Here is a 15742-nt window from a genome sequence, read left to right on the forward strand (position 1 = left end):
GCGCCAAGTTACTGTGAAGCCAGCCTGGTCCGCCTCAGCAGTTCTGCACAATTGCCAGGTACTTGTTGTTCACAACAAAGCAAAGCAAAGCAAACTTTATTAAGCAAAAATAAAAACAACAGCCACATTTGGACGGAGCAATGAAGAGACGGCTGCAGTGCCAGTCTGAGGTGGCAAAATCGTTACAAGTAAAATTTGGAATGGTATAAGTAAATACATTTACTTGCACATCGCCACCCTATCTGTGAACATATCAGCATACCCGCCAACTGTACCTTTTTAATAGGTACAGTACCTTTTTTTATGGTCTGTACCGATTTTTGGCTCTCTAAACTTCCATTGAAAGTAAAGGAAAAGGGATGTGGCCACGCCCCATTTACCCCGTGACCACGCCCCATTTTATAATTTGTACCAATTTTTATGTGTAAAATGTTGGAGGGTATGCATCAGTAGAATTGAACATATCACTAGAATAACTGATGGTAAGAACTGGTAACTGCATCATATAACATGCACAGTTTGACAGCTATCACCCCTTCATACATCTACCCCAAGATCTCATCACTAGCCTGCACATTTCTTACTGACTCTAGATTTCATCCCCACTTAAGTACAATTCCTGCAATGCAGGGCTTCTGTTGAAGCAAGAGTGAAACTAAAGTGCAGCAGACATTTCAGCAAGATTGTGAAAACAACACCTACAGTATAAATGTGGCATTAAAGTGTATGCCTGAGAGGCGTGTCATATGTACTTACATCCAAAAACGTATTTGAAAATGCATGTAGCCATAGGGATCATTGTGCTTTATTATAACCAATGCAGGAAAATGAATACATGAATGTTCATATCTATGATTTATTTTTTTCCAAGTATACAACAGCTACATAATTGCATACTTAGAACCAAACAAGAAAGATGTAGAATCCGTCTAGAGTGCGCAAACAGAAGCAGCTTGATAAGAATAGACACCTAGAGGTATCTCTCTAAAATACCTCTCACCTAAAAATTAGGAGTAAGTGCAAGAAGAGAAGTGGTGTCTATACATACAACCAAGCGCATGTTAAAGGAACCAATGTTGTCTGTAGTCCTATTTCCTGCAGATCTCCAGGGTAATGTTGTTAACCCCAGTAGGAAAAAACAGATATAAAGTGCATATAGTGAAGCACTGTTTGGAAAATAAAGTGCAAGTGCTGGCACAATATCAAACAACAATTTAATAATTCATCAAAGTAACATGAGTGTATCTCAATCAGTCTCCCATAGGCACCTCCTGCTCTGCAACTGCTGGACCTCCGCAATGGATCTCCCAGTCCGGTCTCAGTGCTGGATAAGTCAAGGCTTGATACACTCATACCTACTGGCTTCTGGTAATTGCACTTTATAGGACCTTCCATAAGGACGTTGTGATGCTGCTATAGGATTTTATGTGCTGCTATTTGAGATATATTCTTACATGCTGCTACAAGATGTTACTTTGATGAATTATTAAATTGTTGTTTGATATTGTGCCAGCACTTGCACTTTATTTTCCAAACAGTGCTTCACTATATGCACTTTATATCTGTTTTTTCCTACTGGGGTTAACAACATTACCCTGGAGATCTGCAGGAAATAGGACTACAGACAACATTGGTTCCTTTAACATGCGCTTGGTTGTATGTATAGACACCACTTCTCTTCTTGCACATAATTGCATACTTGCCTACTTTTGAAAACTAAAATCAGGGAGATTACAGTAGCATGTGCCGTGCAAAGCGCGGCGTGCCGCCATGGGGGCGTGTCAAACTCTACCCAAAGGGCGTGTCTAGTTCCACAAATAGGCGTGCCTATGCTTAAATGCTTGTTGTTGCAAGATATTTCTATATAACATTAGTAACAATATATTTTGGGAAGTTTTGCGAGTATTGATACTAACATTACTGCCTGAAATACAGGGTTTCTTATTTGCAATATGTTTTTGCTGTGATATTTATTTTCTTCTCACTCAGCACAATATGCATGGTAAATGTGATGCCTACTGTATGCAATAAATTCCAAATGTAAGTTGACCGTGTGTGAATTCATCCCTAAACATATAAGTAAATGATTATTTTGGTGTTGTAGAGGTTATTTTTATTGGGAACACTGGATTGTCTGCATCTTGTAGGCATTACCTATATTTATTGGATGTGCTATTTTCCATTCCATTGCAGCATTAACCAAATCATTACAGATACCAGCTGCTCTAATTAAACAAATGTGTTTAACTACAGAAAGATTACTAACAACAATTCTTACACCAGCAGCAGCAGCAGCAGCAGCAGCAGCAGAGGCACCCTATGGGTCAGTGCACACCAGCACAGATAAGAGGAGTGTGTGATCAGGTACTGCTATCTCTCTCACTCTCTCTCTCTCTCTCTCAGTGGATACACAAGGGGGATAATGAGAGCCGTCAGCAGTGATTCCTGAGCAACTACAGCAACTCACTGTTCTTGCAAAGAAACTCCTTAGTGTCACCCCTGACGGAATCTGAAGAATCCGTGAGAATTGACCTATAAAGCAGGAGATCAGGAGATTTATGGCTGAAACGGGAGGCTCCCGCAGGATGCGGGAGGGTAGGCAACTATGCATAATTGGGGTAAGGTGCAATCAGGGAGATTACTACACTCAACCCCCCCCCTTCCCCCCCCCCCCCCACACACACATACACACCTGGCCCCTTCAGCAGCCTGGGCCCAGTTAATTTGTTGCCTCCCTTGGCGCCACTGTGTACAACTCTACAAACCAAATTGTACCTATTCATTTTGGGTTGCGTTCAACTCATCATCAGGCCCTACTGGTGTAATGCAATGATGTGTCTGATGTAAGACAGTGATTTACTTCCAACCCTACTTTCTCAGCGTACCAACTTCTATTATTATTATTATTATTATTATCCTTTATTTATATGGCGCCACAAGGGATCCTCAGTGCCCAGTTACAAAGTACATAAACAAATAAGCAAGACAAGAAAACGGTGACTTACAATTCAAGAAAACATAGGACCAGCACAGGGTATAAATGGGATACATATGATATCCCGGCTGACAGGATGCCGGCGGTCATATGACTGCCAGTGGCACCCTGAAGTATAGAATCCCGCGACAGGGGTCGGATAAGTATGTATACCCCCTGCCCCTATTCCACTAACCCTCTTTCTCCGCAGTCTAACCCTATCCCTCCACACACACCCCCCCCCTTACACACTCTTCAGCCTAACCCTAAAGCCCCATACACACTAGCCGAGCCGCCACCGAAGCCAATATTGGCGGTGGCGGGAACTCTGTGGGGTGCCAGCATCGGCAAGTGCATACACACTTGCTGATGCTGGTGGGGAAGGGAGCGACGGCAGCGAGGCGGCGGGGACGACGACACCCATCTGCAGCATGGCTGTTGTTATCGAGGACCTCCCTCATCTGTACATGTTCAGACGAGAGAGGAGGTCATTAATGACACGTAGGAGCGAGCATCATTAACGATTATGAGTGTATACACTAGGCGATATTGTGACCAATATCGCTCAGAAAGCCCTTTCTGAGCTGAACAATATTGCCTAGTGTGTATGGGGCTTTAATGTCCCCAGTGGTATCTAACCCTAAACCCCCCTTTTTGCAGCCTAACCCTAAACCTGCTTCCCCTGCAGCCTAACCCTAACCCTCCCCGGGGGATCCCCCTATGCGCGTATTATCTCTCCGCCGGCCTGGCAAATTCTTGATCCCAGTGCCGGAATAGTGAGCAGTGTTGGGATCCCGGCGCCGCCTTTCCATGTAGTGTCGGGATTTCCAGCGTATTTCAATGCCAGACAGCTTCACATATAAACATAGATGCACAGCAGATGACACTGAAATAAGTATCAGGGTGGCAGAAAACCAAGGGATTTGGTCAAATAAAAAATATAAAATTGTTTTAAAAAAGTTTTTTTTTTTAAAGTCATCTGTAAGAACATCTTTGAAGTTCTGTATTGGTCATATCATCAATGACTCACTTGAATGATGACAAAGTCTAAATCGGCATCTTATTGAAGAAAACATTCAATAACAACAGAAAGTGTTATTGAATTATCTTCGGAGTGTTGTACACCTTTCATACCAAAAGTCTCAGGGATTCGCAGGGACAGAGCTTTTTTGCAAGCTCTGTCCCTGCAAGTGATATATGATACATTCTTGCGATGTATTCAAATATCGCGATGTGAATTTGGGCGAATTTGTCACATCCCATCTGAGATGTGGATAGTGATAAATAGTCCCCTTATAGTGATGAGAATGTTCTGATACAAACTACGTCAACCAACAGTCACAGGTACAGCTAAAGAAGCTTGATTCCTAAGACTGTCCTTGAAATGTTGAATAGAATAGTGGTAATCTGGAGCCTTATCTAACGTCAATACCATTCACACAAAGGTATCTAATAAGGCATTTGAAAATGTATTAAATATCCTTATAAAGGTTTCAGGAACTGGAAGCCTTCGGAGATAAGATAACAGTGGAAGAATGTTTCTTGAGTACACAAGATTTTCTAAGGGCAATAGCCTTCACACAAGTAGATAAGGTAATATACATCTCGGATGTTTTCATATTGGATAAACTTTTCAGCATAGGTCAAGAAAATGCACATCCATAAATATCGTACAGATGAATCTCAGCCCATGAAGTCACTACGTGGAGATATTTGCAGTCCTGGAGAAACTCCCTGGTTCTGGTAAGGGTTGCTCCAAATGAGGTGACTGTAATAGGTGTTCCAGGTGAACTTCTCTGGCAGCACACATACCCAGGTAGTATATTATTATTATTATTATTATTATTATTATTATTATTATTTTAAACTGAAGGGTTTATCTGCATGATAACATAAATATTATTTAATAAAAGGAATAAACTGTTTTTCTTTGTTCTACTCATAAAATACAAATGTATTGTAACCCATAACAGCCTCATCACACCTTTGTATTTCTTGCACTTAGAAATCAGTTAATGACTGTCTGCTATAATGGTTCTATATAGCTCTCAATGGACCTAATTTAGACCTGATCGCTCCTCTGCAATTTTACAGAGGGCTGCGATCAGATAGCCACCGCCCACAGAGAGTGAAAACCCGCCCTGTGCAAGTGTGCGAATTCATGCGTACGCCGCGCGAAAACTTCGCCAGACAACGGATATCTGCAAATCCAATCGCACTCACTCACCACTCACTCACCATTGAATGATTTTTCTATTCTGTGCAGTCTGTGCGTAGCCCAGGACTTACTCCTACAGTGCAATACAAACAGGCTGATCGGGGCCGGAGCTTACGTCACACACCCACCCTGAAAACGCTTGGGAACGCCTGTGTTTTTCCTGACACTCCCAGAAAACAGACAGTTACCACCCCCAAACGTCCGCTTCCTGTCAATCACCTTTCGTACGCCTAGCCATAGAGAAAAATCCCAGCATTCTTCACAGTTTGGCCTCGTGCGTGTGCACTACGATGCATACACATGCTCAGTCTATCAATAATCGTCCGCTGTGTGAATTCGCACATCAGCTATCAGGTCTGAATTAGGCCTAGTGTTAGTTAGACAAGCTTTCTCATAAACATTACTTTTTTCCCAAATAAGTAAAGTACAGTGATATTATTGTACTTCCTATACATTTAGGGGTCTTACACACCCATTGTTGCTAACACCTGAAAACCCCTTTACAAATATGATGAAACTATGTAATGGACTTGTTCCCACTATTGATTTCCAAACTGTTAGCACCACATTAACCATTTTAGAGTGTAGCATAACCTATTACTCAATCTTTTATGCACACTACAGTACTGTAAGTACAGTAAGTACTGCAGTTTGCAGCGATAAAAGCGCAAGCCCATGGAAAATGCATTTTTACGGCAGTGCTAAAATGCATCTAGAGCACATTATTTTTCCAGCACGTGTGAATAAGCCCTTAAAGTCAGATTTTTATAGAGCAATGTCCCTCCTTACATTGCAGGAAACAAGACAAACATAAGGTCCTATTGCTTTCCTGTTAATTAGATCCATATTTAGCAGGATTGTTACTCCAGTAATATAAGGTCCAGCCCTTCTCCTGACATTTCCTTGAACTTTACAGCTGAAATGTCAGTTACTTCATCCTTATAACAATGACTCAGGGAAAGCTTTTATACCATGTAACAGAGAGAGATTCTGTAAACAAATATTTAAATAATAGAAAGAATGTAGATTAATTACTGGAGTCTTTGCGGTACACAGAGGTAAACACTGGTTATCCTGTACTAATATTTGCCACTGGATCATTCACATTGGGGATATGTACTAGAAACATTCTTAGCTTAGCTACATTCTATGCTGGCCTCTAGGAGATCCATAAGGGGGTGTCCAGGTGCAGGGCCGGATTAAGCCTTTGGGGGGCCTGGGGTACTTAAGATAGGGGGGCCCTCTTGGCAGGACCATCCTCCTGGTTATGTCTCATGTGTGTGTGCCTCCTCACCCTGCAACAGCAATTTCCTGTACCCACATCCAGAGCCAGATTTAGACCATCAGTTTGGGTCCCCCCTTCCCCAACAGCATGCAGTTCACACACACACACACACACACACACACACACACACACACACACACACACACACACACACACACACACACTCTGCCCCCATAGCAATACACATATACTGCCCCCATGGTCACACACACTCACTGCCCCCATAGCTGCACATACACTGCCTTACTGACACAGACACCTCTTAATAACTTGAATACCTCTTACTGACAGATTCCACTTACTGACAGATACATCTTAGATAGGAACACTGACACACACACACACACACACTAACTGACAGATACCGCTTACTGACACACACTTAACTACACAGACACCTCTTACTGACACAAACACACTTACTGACAGACACCCTTACTGACACAGACAACACTTACTGACAGATACGCCTATCTGACACATACACCACTTATTGGCACATGCATACTGACAGCCACCCCTTACTGATACAGACACAAGTTACTGATACAAACATTTACTGACACGCCCTACTGACACAAACACTTACTAAACACACACTTATTGACACAGATTCCACTTACTGACACTATTGGCACATTATCATACATACTTACAGACAAACCTTACGGACACAGATAAAACTTACTAACACAGATACCCCTTACTGAATCTCACACACACCACAAATACACTTATTTACACAGATACAGCTTATTGACAGTCTGACACAGACACCACTTTTTGACCGATATCCCTTACTGACATACACACTTACTGACACACACACACTTAGGGAAGCCAATCCCGTGCCATTTTTTCAATCCCGGGTATCGGGATTGAAAAATGGTCAATCCCGGGATAACCGGGATTGGCTTTTCCCTATGTGGCTGCCCCTCTCGCCCGCCCGGCACACATAATTCACCATACAACGGGGTTGGGAGGCTAGGAAACATCCTCCTGACTTGGCGGACAGGTGACTGCGCAGCATGACCTGTCACTGCACATCACGCTGCGCAGGGGGAAACCCATAAATCGCTGAACTTTGGGTTATGTTTGTTTCAAACATTTAATAGGCAGCATTGCATAATGCACATACATATATTTATCTGTTTTCTTTTAATACTTATGATTGAAAGAAAAGCATTACAATTGTGAAAAAATGTGTACATTATACAGTAAGTCTTACAAATGTATGCCAGCCTACCCAATACAAATCTGTACATAAAATAGCTATTCAGAATTGGGGAACACAGAGGAAGCTCTTTCCAGCTTTTCTATCCCTGGTGAAAGTCATCCTCCTGCCTGTCTAAAGGAAAAGTTACATAGTGCTGCTGAGGCTGCTGGGAGTTCTCTGAGCGGCTGCTGCGCGGTCTATGAGAGGAAGCTTCATCGCATGTGCACAGCCGGACACCCGCAGCTGGAAAAGCATTATCCATGTACAACAGCCATAGGCGCCGCCAGAACTCACCCACAACACAGGGATTATCCAGCAGCCAGAACAGCGGCTCCAAAGGCCACAGCTTTATCAGTTTTTCGCAGCCTTCTAGCGCCCGCCACCCGCACGCACCAGCAGCAGAGCTATCATGCAGGGGGAGCCGGGCAGCGTCTGAGCGTCCTGAGGACGCTCAACGCTGCCTGCCTTTACAAAAAACAAAGGGCCGCCTGATCCATCAATCCCTGGGATTTTGGCCTAAATCCTAGGATCCCGCCCATCCCGATCCCTGGATTGGCCACCCTACACACACTAACACAAACACACTTACTGACACATGTACACACACTGACACAAACACACTGACATACACACTTCATGACATACAAGCACACAGAAGAGGAGATAGCCTTCATGATATGCTCTACCCCCCTCCCCCCCCCCCCCCCCCCCCCCCTGCCCCAGCCCACTGCTGCATACTGAAGCACATGCTACTGGTGTGTCAAGGTGTGGGGTTGGCGCTCACCTCTCCCAAGTCTAAACTGCCTTGACCTTTGCCACTTTTTATCAGCTGCAGTCAGAGGTCTGTTCTTTCTCTGGCTCTGCTTTAGTCCGCTGCGCTTGGTCTGTCTCTCCGGGATCAGAGACGCTGGGAGGAGGCGTGGTCTGCTACTGCTGTACACACAGTAGCTGTGTAACCCTTCGTGCAGCCACTCAGCGTGACTGCAGTGTGCAGGAAGCAGGGGGCAGCAGTGTCAGAAGCAGAACAGCTCCAGCTGGGGGGCCCCCTAAGATTAGAGGGCCCGGGGTCCTGACCCCCTGTGACCCCCCCTTAATCCGGCTCTGTCCAGGTGGGAAGTGCATGAGTGATACTCATCTTTGCAGCCCCTCCTCCCACAGCCTAATGCTGTGAATTGTGGCATTACACAGCGGAGCTCAGGCCACAGTGACAGCAGGATTAACAGCAAATAGCATCATTACTGTCAAGCAGGATCTAGGAGAGTTGTTTACTCTCCTGGAGCATAGAGCGAAACCAGCAAAATCAAAATGATGACTGACATGTATGAGCTCCGCCTGCAACTATATGTTAGATTTAAGGCTGCATGTTTCGTAATGCAACCAGAATCTATACAACTTACAATGCAAAGCATTGGGAAGTTTTTTAACCACTTAACTGACGATTTCTCTAACGTCCTAGTGGATGCTGGGAACTCCGTAAGGACCATGGGGAATAGCGGGCTCCGAAGGAGGCTGGGCACTCTAGAAAGATCTTAGACTACCTGGTGTGCACTGGCTCCTCCCACTATGACCCTCCTCCAAGCCTCAGTTAGATTTCGTGCCCGGCCGAGGTTGGATGCACACTAGGGGCTCTCCTGAGCTCTTAGAAAGTTATAGTCTTAGAATTTGTTCTTTTCAGTGAGACCTGCTGGCAACAGGCTCACTGCAGCGAGGGACTAAGGGGAGAAGAAGCGAACTCGCCTGCTTGCAGCCGGATTGGGCTTCTTAGGCTACTGGACACCATTAGCTCCAGAGGGATCGACCGCAGGCCCAGCCTTGATGTTCGGTCCCGGAGCCGCGCCGCCGTCCCCCTTACAGAGCCAGAAGCAAGAAGATGGTCCGGAAAATCGGCGGCATGAAGACTCAGTCTTCACCAAGGTAGCGCACAGCACTGCAGCTGTGCGCCATTGCTCCTCTCACACACTTCATACTCCGGTCACTGAGGGTGCAGGGCGCTGGGGGGGGGCGCCCTGAGGCAGCAATAAAAACACCTTGGCTGGCAAAAATACCTCAATATATAGCCCCAGGGGCTATATATGAGGTAAATACCCCTGCCAGAAGTCCATAAAAAACGGGAGAATAGGCCGCGAAAAAGGGGCGGAGCCTATCTCCTCAGCACACTGGCGCCATTTTCCCTCACAGCTCCGTTGGAGGGAAGCTCCCTGGCTCTCCCCTGCAGTCTACAAGGGTTAAAAAAAGAGAGAGGGGGCACTAAATTTAGGCGCAGTATACATTATATATATAGATATAAAGCTATAGGGGACATAACTCAGTTAGTCCCTGCAGTATATAGCGCTCTGGTGTGTGCTGGCATACTCTCACTCTGTCCCCCCAAAGGGCTTTTGTGGGTCCTGTCCTCGTTTAGAGCATTCCCTGTGTGTCTGCGGTGTGTCGGTACGGCTGTGTCGACATGTTGAATGAGGAGGCTTATATGGTGACGGAACAGAGGCCGATTATATGTGATGTCGCCCCCTGTGGGGCCGACACCAGAGTGGATAGAGAGGTAAAAGGTATTAACCGACAGTGTCAACTCCTTACATAAAAGGGTGGATGACGTAACAGCTGTGGGACAGCCGGCTTCGCAGCCCGCGCCTGCCCAGGCGTCTCAAAGGCCATCAGGGGCTCAAAAACGCCCGCTCTCTCAGATGGCAGACACAGATGTCGACACGGAGTCTGACTCCAGTGTCGACAAGGTGGAGACATATACACAATCCAATCCGTGACTTGATCCCGGCAATAAAAAATGTGTTATACATTTCTGACTTTAACCTCTATAAATGGGTTTTAGGTTTGGGGAGAAAAAACAGGCAGTGTTTTGTTCCCCCATCAGATGAATAAATGAAGTGTGTGAAAAGCATGGGTTCCCCCGTTAAGAAACTGGTAATTTATAAAAAGTTACTGATGGCGTACCCTTTCCCGCCAGGAGGATAAGTTACGCTGGGAGATATCCCCTAGGGTGGATAAGGCGCTCACACGTTTGTCAAAAAAGGTGGCACAGCCGTCTTAGCATACGGCCACTTTAATAGGTACCTGTTGATAAAAAAAAAAAAACAGGAGGCTATCCTGAAGTCTGTATTTACACACTCAGGTACTAGACTGAGACCTGCAGATAGTGCTGCTGCAGCGTGGTTGGTGACCCTGTCAAACAGGGATAATAGTTGGCAAACATAAAAACATATTAAAGACGTTGTCTTATATATGGGGGATGCACAGAGGGATATTTTGCCGGCTGGCATCCAAAATAAATGTAATGTCCATTCTGTCAGGAGGGTGTTAGAGACCTGTCACTGGACAGGTGATGCTGACTTAAAAAGCGCATAGAGAGCCTTATAAGAGTGAGGAATTATTTGGGGATGGTCTCTGGGACCTCGTATCCACAGCAACTGCTGGGAAGAAATAATTTTACCTCAGGTTTCCTCACAGAAAAAGGTACAGTCCTTTCGGCTTCAGAAAAGCAAGCGGGTCAAATGGCGCTTCCTTTCTGTACAGAGACAAGGGTAGAGGGAAAAAGCTGCACCAGTCAGCCTGTTCCCAGAATCAAGATTCTTCCCCCGCCTCCTGTGAGTACACACCATGACGCGGGTGCTCCACAGGTGTAGCCAGGTACGGTGGGGGGCCGCCTCAAAAATTTCAGCAATTAGTGGGCTCGCTCACAGGTGGATCCCTGTTTCTTCCAAGTAGTATTTCAGGGGTACAAGCTGGAATTAGAGATGTCTCCCCCCAGCCGTTTCCTAAAATATGCCTTGCTGACAACTCCCTCAAGCAGGGAGGCTGTGCTAGAGGCAATTAATAAGCGGTATTCCCAGCAGGTAATACTCAAGGTGCCCCTACTTCAACAAGGACGGGGTTACTATTCCACACGGGTTGGGGTTCCGAAACCGCATGGTTCGGTGTGACCCATTTTATATTTAAAATCCTTGAACATAAAAAAATTCAAGTTCAAGATGGAATCGCTCAGGGCGGTTATTGCAAGCCTGGACGAGGGGGATTGCATGGTATCCCGGGACATCAAGGATGCTTACCTGCATGTCCCCATTTACCATCCTCGCCAGGAGTACCTCAGATTTGTGGTACAGGATTACCATTACCAAGTCCAGACACTGCCGTTTGGACTGTACATGGCACCGAGGGTGTTTTATCAAGGTAATGGCCGAAATGATGATACTCCTTCAAAAAAAAGGGAGTTGTAATTATCCCGTAATTGGACAATCTCGTTATAAGGGCGAGGTCCAAGGAGCAGTTGGTAGTCGGGGTAGCACTATTTTGGAAAGTGCTACAACAGCATAGGTGGATTCTAAACAGTCCAAAGTCACAGCTGGTTCCTATGACACGTCTACTGTTCCTGGGGATGGTTCTGGACATAAACCAGAAATAGTGTTTCTCCCGGAGGAGAAAGCCAAGGAGTTGTCATCTCTAGTCAGAGACCTCCTGAAACCAAAATAGGTAGCGGTGCATCATTGCACGCGAGTCCTGGGAAAAATGGTAGCTTCTTACGAAGCAATCCCATTAGGCAGGTTCCATACAAGAACTTTTCAGAGGGACCTGTTGGACAAGTGGTCCGGATCGCATCTTCCGATGCATAGGCTGATAACCCTGTCTCCAAGAACCAGGGTATCTCTACTGTGGTGGCTGCAGAGTGCCCATCTTCAAGAGGGCCGCAGGTTCGGCATACAGGACTAGGTCCTAGTGACCATGGATTCCAGCCTTTGAGGCTGGGGGGCAGTCGCATAGGGAAGAAACTTCCAGGGACTTTGGTCAAGTCAGGTTATTTCCCTACACATAAATATTCTGGATCTGAGGGCCATTTACAATGCCCTGAGGCCAGCAAGGCCTCTGCTTCAAAACCAGCCGGTACTGATCCAATCAGACAACATCACGGCAGTCGCCCATGTAATCAACAGGGCGGCACAAAAAGCAGGATGGCGATGGCAGAAGCCACAAGGATTCTCCGATAGGCGGAAAATCATGTGTTAGCACTGTCAGCAGTGTTCATTCCCGGAGTGGACAACTGGGAAGCAGATCTTCTCAACAGACACGACCTCCACCCGGGAGAATGGGGACTTCCTCCAGAAGTCTTCCAATAGGATTGTACACCATTGGGAAAGGCCACAGGTGGACATGATGGCGTCCCGCCTTAACAAAAAGCTAAAAAAGATATTGCTCCAGGTCAAGGGACCCTCAGGCGATAGCTATGGACGCTCTGGTAACACCGTGGGTGTACCAGTCGGTTTAGGTGTTCTCCCCTCTGCCTCTCATACCAAAGGTACTGAGAATAATAAGAAGGCGAGGAGTAAGAACGATACTCGTGGATGGCCAAGAAGAGCTTGGTACCCAGAACTTCAAGAATTTATATCAGAGGACCAATGGCCTCTGCCACTCAGTCAGGACCTGCGGCAGCAGGGGCCCTGTCTGTTCCAAGACTTACCGCGGCTGCGTTTGACGGCATGGCGGTTGAACGCCGGATCCTGAAGGAAAAGGGTATTCCGGAGGAAGTAATTCCTACGCTTACTAAAGCCAGGAAAGTGGTTACAGCAACTCATTATCAACGCATATGGCGAAAATATGTTGCATGGTGTGAGGCCGAAAGGGCCCCAACAGAGGAATTTCAACTAGGTCGATTTCTGCATTTCCTGCAAGCAGGAGTGACTATGGGCCTTAAATTGGGTTCCATTAAGGTACAGATCTCGGCTCTGTCGATTTTCTTTCAAAAAAGAACTAGCTTCAGTACCTGAAGTTCAGACATTTATAAAAGGAGTGCTGCATAGTCAGCCCCCGTTTGTGCCTCCTGTGGCACCTTGGGATCTCAACGTGGTGTTGAGTTTTCTTAAAATCACTTTGGTTTGAACCACTAAAAACCGTGGATCTGAAATATCTCACATGGAAGGTGGTTATGTTATTGGCCTTGGCTTCTGCCAGGCGAGTATCAGAATTGGCGGCTTTGTCTTGTAAAAGCCCTTATTTGATTTTCCATATGGATAGGGCAGAATTGAGGACTCGTCCCCAGTTTCTCCCTAAGGTGGTGTCAGCGTTTCACCTGAACCAGCCTATTGTGGTGCCTGCGGCTACTAAGGATTTGGAGGACTCCAAGTTGCTAGACGTTGTCAGGGCCCTGAAAATATATGTTTCCAGGACGGCTGGAGTCAGAAAATCTGACTCGCTGTTTATCCTATATGCACCCAACAAGCTGGGTGCTCCTGCTTCTAAGCAGACTATTGCTCGTTGGATTTGTAGTACAATTCAGCTTGCACATACTGTGGCAGGCCTGCCACAGCCAAAATCTGTCAATGCCAATTCCACAAGGAAGGTGGGCTCATCTTGGGCGGCTGCCCGAGGGGTCTCGGCTTTACAACTTTGCCGAGCAGCTACTTGGTCAGGGGCAAACACGTTTGCAAAATTCTACAAATTTGATACCCTGGCTGAGGAGGACCTGGAGTTCTCTCATTCGGTGCTGCAGAGTCATCCGCACTCTCCCGCCCGTTTGGGAGCTTTGGTATAATCCCCATGGTCCTTACGGAGTTCCCAGCATCCACTAGGACGTTAGAGAAAATAAGAATTTACTCACCGGTAATTCTATTTCTCGTAGTCCGTAGTGGATGCTGGGCGCCCATCCCAAGTGCGGTTTATCTGCATTACTTGTACATAGTTATTGTTAACTAAATCGGGTTATTGTTGAGCCATCTGTTGAGAGGCTCTATTGTTTCATACTGTTAACTGTGTTTCATATCACGAGTTGTACGGTGTGATTGGTGTGGCTGGTATGAGTCTTACCCGGGATTCAAAATCCTTCCTTATTGTGTACGCTCGTCCGGGCACAGTACCTAACTGAGGCTTGGAGGAGGGTCATAGTGGGAGGAGCCAGTGCACACCAGGTAGTCTAAGATCTTTCTAGAGTGCCCAGCCTCCTTCGGAGCCCGCTATTCCCCATGGTCCTTACGGAGTTCCCAGCATCCACTACGGACTACGAGAAATAGAATTACCGGTGAGTAAATTCTTATTTTTTCCCTTCAAAAGCCTTAACAACATTGTTTTTTAAAATTTATTTTATTTTATTAAGTTGAAAAAGTATTTTTTTTAAATATTTAAACATTATATTATGCACATCTGCAGAACGGATCTCCCCGTCAAACACGGGGGGACAGGGTGGGACGGCGCAGTTGCATGAAATCTAACCATGCCAGTTAAGTGGTTAAACAGTGCAGGATAGCGATGACAGAAGATAATAGAAGAAAACAAAACCAAAAAAAAAAACACTTTAAAAAAAAATTAATAAATGGAATTGAAAGCCCAAATCAGGGCCTCCAGCTACACTGTGCCTGCATGACCCAGATAGTGGTCCTTGTACACATGCTCATTAATTTCTTAAAACACCAGTTTCCTTCTATAGAGAGGACTCATCAAGGCACCATAATTAAGGTGTGCACTTCTCAGAAGCCCAGTGGGCAGCCATTACTCATGAGAATCCGATGGTTCCCGGTAAACTGATTGACTGCATTCACATCAATATCGAGTTCACTACATAAAATGTCTTCACTATATTAGGATGATTGGACACTTTAAGTTATTTTTTGACACTATACCTGGCATAGACATCCTGGGCTCTTCAGGTGTTGTGGAGCTACTAATCCCAGCATACAGTGCAACTATCACCTATCAGCTATTTGTCAAAGCATGCTGGGGCTTGTTTAGAAAAAAAAGGCAATGTGAAATAAGCACAGCCGTAACTAGGTGTGGGCGAGAGGGGCATTGCACACAGTGCAATGCGCTGTGAGGCAGAAAAATCTCAGCATGCACCCGCCACGCTACGCCACACTACGACCCGGCCGCTATCGCCCACTACGGCACAGCTCCGGCTCCCAGCTCCGCTCTATGTGCAGCTGCGGATCTCCGGGCACCGGCGGAACGTCGTTACAGGTCACAAAGCTGACCAAGAAGGCGGCCTGCAGCGCCAGCACCGGCCAGCGGCTAACCGGCAATCCGCTACGCCTGGTAGCCGGGCCCGAACATTTCTTCACA

This window comes from Pseudophryne corroboree, chromosome 7, assembly GCF_028390025.1.
Source record: "Pseudophryne corroboree isolate aPseCor3 chromosome 7, aPseCor3.hap2, whole genome shotgun sequence".
Classification (NCBI taxonomy): Eukaryota; Metazoa; Chordata; class Amphibia; order Anura; family Myobatrachidae; genus Pseudophryne; species Pseudophryne corroboree.